Source organism: Sinocyclocheilus rhinocerous, unplaced genomic scaffold, assembly GCF_001515625.1.
Source record: "Sinocyclocheilus rhinocerous isolate Xijiao unplaced genomic scaffold, SAMN03320098_v1.1 scaffold303, whole genome shotgun sequence".
NCBI classification, from domain to species: domain Eukaryota; kingdom Metazoa; phylum Chordata; class Actinopteri; order Cypriniformes; family Cyprinidae; genus Sinocyclocheilus; species Sinocyclocheilus rhinocerous.
In genome coordinates, this window is record NW_015656152.1 from 478,957 (window position 1) to 484,301 (window position 5,345).

A 5,345-nucleotide genomic window follows, 5' to 3' on the forward strand; every position below is an offset into this window, starting at 1 on the left:
GGAAAAAACACACTGCTCAGTTTAAATATGTAGTAAAATCTGTGCCGTTAAGCGTTATCACCGTACCGCCATGATGTTATGCAAAACAGTTTGTTTTACGTGGATATTGGAACGTGAGTGAAGTAGGCTACATAATAAATAATATTTTGGCATTCAAATACATTGTGAATACGGAAACATTTGATTTTGTGTCAAATGAGAGAGACAGCGTTGGTTTCAGTTTCGTTTTAGACTAAATGAATTCGTTTTGGCTTGTCGTTTTTTATTGCTATAGCTTCTTATATTTTTAATTCTTGTTCTTTTGTAAATACTGTTAATTGAAAGGATTTGTTGTGGAGTGAGGGGAACTAAAATAGCCTAGCTATGTTTACAGTGTTTATTATAATGTTTGTAAACATTTTTCGTGTCAGCATTAGGCCTATTTCTGAATGAAATAATAAAATGCGACTTATGTTTTTTTGGAGAATATAGGAACTAAATGCTTCAGTGCTAAATGGGTTATTTTCTTTGTTTTTGGTAATTCTTGTGTTTGGAATTAGGGCTGCACGATAAATCGAAATGGAATCGAGATCGCGATTCGACAGAAGCTGCGATTGTCATGCGTATCTTTCAGTGAAGCACGGTTCTGTGATCAGCAGTAAATCTCCATCCGAAGGCCAGAGGGCGCTCTCGCGCTGAAACTCCAAATACGCCTTGCAGAAGAAACCCAGGAAATGCCTATCGTTGCAGCTGAATAAACAGAAGATTCAACTGCTTTCATTGATTCAACGTGACTAATAAACACACGACTACGGCAATATACGGTTTATCTGAGTTCTTATTATTATAATTTTCATTAAAATAAAGTATATTTATAATGCTATGCCTTTATCACTGCTTAAATACTATGAAATATGTTGCGTGCCTTATTCTGTGTAAGAAGCCACGTCATCTCAGAGAAGGATTTATTTCAAACACTCGACTGACGTTATGAAGTGAGTTTGGAGTAAAAATGTGTTATTAAATGTGGTATTTTCACATGCTTTCAGATGGAGCAGCATTTACTTCACAGAGCAGCTATGCAAACAGCTGTCATTATCGCGAACGATTTCTTCGATTTCATAATCGCGCAATAAAATCGTCTGCGATTTTTTTGCGTAACTTGTCAGTGAACTACGGCTATGTGTAGTAAATTCTGCTCCATCTGAAAGCACGTGATGATGATTTCCTGCTGATTACAGAACCGGCAGTACTATCAAAATGCGCATGACAATCGTATTCGATTCATCATGCAGCCCTAGGCATTAGGCCTATTTCTGAATGAAATAATAAAATGCGACTTAGGCCTGTTAGACTTATGTTGTTTTTTCATCTTAAAAAAGCAATTTTGTATACGCGTAGTGTATTTCAACCATGCAGCAAACCTTTTTAAATATTTTGATAAATTACTAAAAAAATAAATAAATAAATGACTTTTTAAACCATTTAACTGATTGTATTAATCAGTCAAAATTCTTAATGGTCTGTTAACGGTTAACTGGTTAAAATGAACATCCCTATTTCAGACTGATAAAACCTGGAAATTATCATGATTAGGAATGAAAACAAATATTGACCTGGTTTCTGTACAGACAAGGGTGTGTGCGTGACCTTTACGACTGTGTTTTTATCTCTGTACTGTGAGTCACATGACTGCTCATGGAGTGTCAGGTGACCACATCACACCTGTGGCTTCCTGTTGCGCTCAGGTGGAAGTTGTGAACTATGTCAGCATGGAAACAGTGGTTTAAGTGATCAGATGAGTGAGAGTTTGGATTTACATTAATTTCTCTTCTAATCCAGTTCTTCTTTTATTTTAATTTTAATGTTTCTTTTTTAAAATCGACATGTAATCAAAATTGACTACTTAGGCCTACTTTTTATGCACTCTCATGTTATTATTCTCAATGTTGTTCCAAATAGTAGGCTAGATTTTTTTTTCTTGGCAATCTAAAAGATGCTACATCTCTGAAAGACATTCTTTTATTGATGATGTCATCAAGGCCACTTAAGTTTCGACCAGTGACAGATGTGTTTCATTAAGCAAGTAGCCCTTAACATTTGACTGTGAAATTCAATTCCTGATGGATAAAATAAAGTCCCACCTTCCATTTTGTTCGACATCCTGTCACTTTGCGGAAATAATATGGATTATGAATGTCATTTCATGCTGACTTAAATTGCATCTCTCTCCTTCTCCTTCTTTCTATAGTTCAGAGCCTTAAAATACTCACCGGAAACTCCTTGCAGTCCCAAGAGAAAGATCACCTTACACACTCACACACAAACACACACCTTAACCATATTTGCACTATTAAACTCTTGATTTAAAGGGGTCATATGATGCGATTTAAATTTTTCCTTTCTCTTTGGAGTGTTACAAGCTCTTGGTGCATAAAGAAGATCTGTAAAGTTGCAAAGACTAAAGTCTCAAATCCAAAGAGATATTCTTTATAAAAGTTAAGTCAACCATGCCTACCTAAAATGGCTCGTTCTAACTAGGCTTGCCGCGATAGACGGTGTTGACGGTGATACCGACCAAATACACAAAATAATGTTCTTTTTAGCAACATCATATGACCCCTTTAATCTCTTATAAACTTCTAAACGCATAAAAAAGAGACTAATGGAGCATTTTCTTGCTTTTCTCTTTCTGTCTGGCACTAGTGCATTCTCTTTCTTTGATTGACAGGATCTTGGCTCAGTTGGGTGGAGCTTCATTCTGGACACTTGAGGGGCCCCACAGCTGCAGAGGCTCATGGGAAGGGGTCTGATTGGCTGCCTGTCAGGAACCCTTCCGTGGCCTTTGTGTTCTGAACTAGTATAACCCAAGTTTTAAACCAGCCTCACATTTAGTGGCCAAATCCAGGCTTCTCAAACTGATACAGAAATCATTTACTCACCCTTTTGTCACTTTAAACCAGAGTATTAATTTCCTGAGGGTTGAGGGTTTGAGGGTCCAGTCAAAAATCCTTTGACATGTTTCCAGAGGTTAATCTATGAGTGTGTGTCCTCCGCTATAACTTTCACACTGTTTTTATATTCTCATGTTCGTCCACATCAGCAGAGTTTTCTCGTTTTATAGTCTTCGTATCTCTTTCTAGCTCTGTTCTGTTTCTGTGGGGGCTTGTGTGTATTGTGTGAGAGTGTCAGACAGTCTTTGGCTGCTCATTTGGGTATCATTTCATAAAGCGGCTCCCACCCATAATGCAGCTGTGTGTGTGGTTGGAGTTCTGCTTAGCATTACTGCTTAAATATGTTGGTCAGTCTTTGTGCAGTTAGGGATGTAATGGTACACGTATTCACAACAAACATTTTCCGTATGGGTCTTTCGGTTCGGCATGCATGTCCATGAATATGTCGGAAAAATAAAGGAGGACAGAGATAAGCTGCTGTGGGAATATTACATGATTTAAGTTGTCCTGAACATAGGGCTGGACGATATGGCCAAAATTGATATCACGATATATTTCTTAATTTCGGTCGATACAATATAATTCCGATATCGATATGAACACTATTTATCTGAAATAGAAATCTTTTGTAACATTATAAATGCCTTTATCATCACTTTTGATAAATTTTAAGCATCCTTGCTAAATAAAAGTATTAATTTCTATAATTTGATGTGCTTTATATTAAGGGCTTCAGAGTAACTCATAAGCATAGGGTTTAAAGCGGCTTGCTCTCCTGTCAGATGCGTTTGCTGCTTAATCCATTTGAGACATGTTTTTTTAGTGCATAACTTGCATCTTACAGTTGTATCTTTATCTGTAAATGTTAGAAAGTCATGCTACTATTTCCATTTTGCATAAAGGATCATCCTGATAGTAAGTGAAGGACCACACGCATACACTAATAACAGATGGAGTGCAATAATTCTGAGTAAAATATACATTTTGCCTAAATATTTTGCATCCAAAAGTGGAAGCACTTGAAATCTCTTTACTAATACAACAGCACCATAAACTGTAGTATGAAGCGTGTTGCAGCAGCATTGGCAGAATTGTTTTTAAATCTAAAGACTTAAATTACTGTTTAATAAAAAAAAAAAAGGAAAAAATAAGCAATTAAAATTTTTTCCCATTGATGTACCAAACATACCAAACTAAGCCTCAAAAAAGAAGCCTCTAAGCCTCCATCATTTTTGTGTACCATTACACCCCTTGTTAGAACATACTATGTTGTTCTTAATTGCTTTGAGCAGTTTAGGTTGTTATTACTATGTGTTTCTAAAGTGTTTTGAGTGGTTTAGCTTGTTAACTTACTATGCTCTTGCTAAGGTGTTTTGGGTGATTTAGGTCGTTACTTTGCACTAATAACAGATGGAGTGCAATAATTCTGAGTAAAATATACATTTTGCCTAAATATTTTGCATCCAAAAGTGGAAGCACTTGAAATCTCTTTACTAATACAACAGCACCATAAACTGTAGTATGAAGCGTGTTGCAGCAGCATTGGCAGAATTGTTTTTAAATCTAAAGACTTAAATTACTGTTTAATAAAAAAAAAAAAGGAAAAAATAAGCAATTAAAATTTTTTCCCATTGATGTACCAAACATACCAAACTAAGCCTCAAAAAAGAAGCCTCTAAGCCTCCATCATTTTTGTGTACCATTACACCCCTTGTTAGAACATACTATGTTGTTCTTAATTGCTTTGAGCAGTTTAGGTTGTTATTACTATGTGTTTCTAAAGTGTTTTGAGTGGTTTAGCTTGTTAACTTACTATGCTCTTGCTAAGGTGTTTTGGGTGATTTAGGTCGTTACTTTGTGGTTGTTAAGGTGTTTTGAGTGATTTAGGTCATTACTATGTGGTTGCTAAGGTGTAGGGCTGTGCGATATTGAAGAAAAATGCGATATGCGATACCTTGTTAAAAAATGCGATATTTGATATGAGATACGATAGTGGTGGGCGGTATGACCAAAAATTAATATCACGGTATTTTCCAGAATTATACCGGTTTCACGGTATGTGATGGTATTTTGTATTTTTTTTTTTTCCCATGCATGACCGGGTGTAAACCACATTTTCTACTGATTGAGAGAGGAAATAGGCTACTGCAGTAGATTGACTTAGAATGCCCTATTTTACTGTCATGATGAGTGAATATTGTAGAAAAATTCCACTCTAAATAGTGACGAAACACGACCCATTTATACATGTTAACCAGGAGTCACTCTCATTTATAATCGCGACATCGTCTGATAAAATCAACATGCATGTACAGTAGATGCATGTTGAGCGGCTATGCGGTGGTTTTGGCTATAGCCTATTACTTTTTTGTCTCATGCAGCGCACTGCCTGCGTCTGAGTAACAAAAAAAA

The 5,345-nt window shown here is 36.2% G+C and overlaps 1 protein-coding gene across 2 annotated transcripts in view; it reads left to right on the top strand.

Annotated features, from left to right (window-relative positions):
• Positions 1-5,345, top strand: part of LOC107719370 (ras-related protein Rab-10) — a 27,393-nt gene that overhangs the window by 1,360 nt on the left and 20,688 nt on the right. The window lies entirely within an intron of this gene.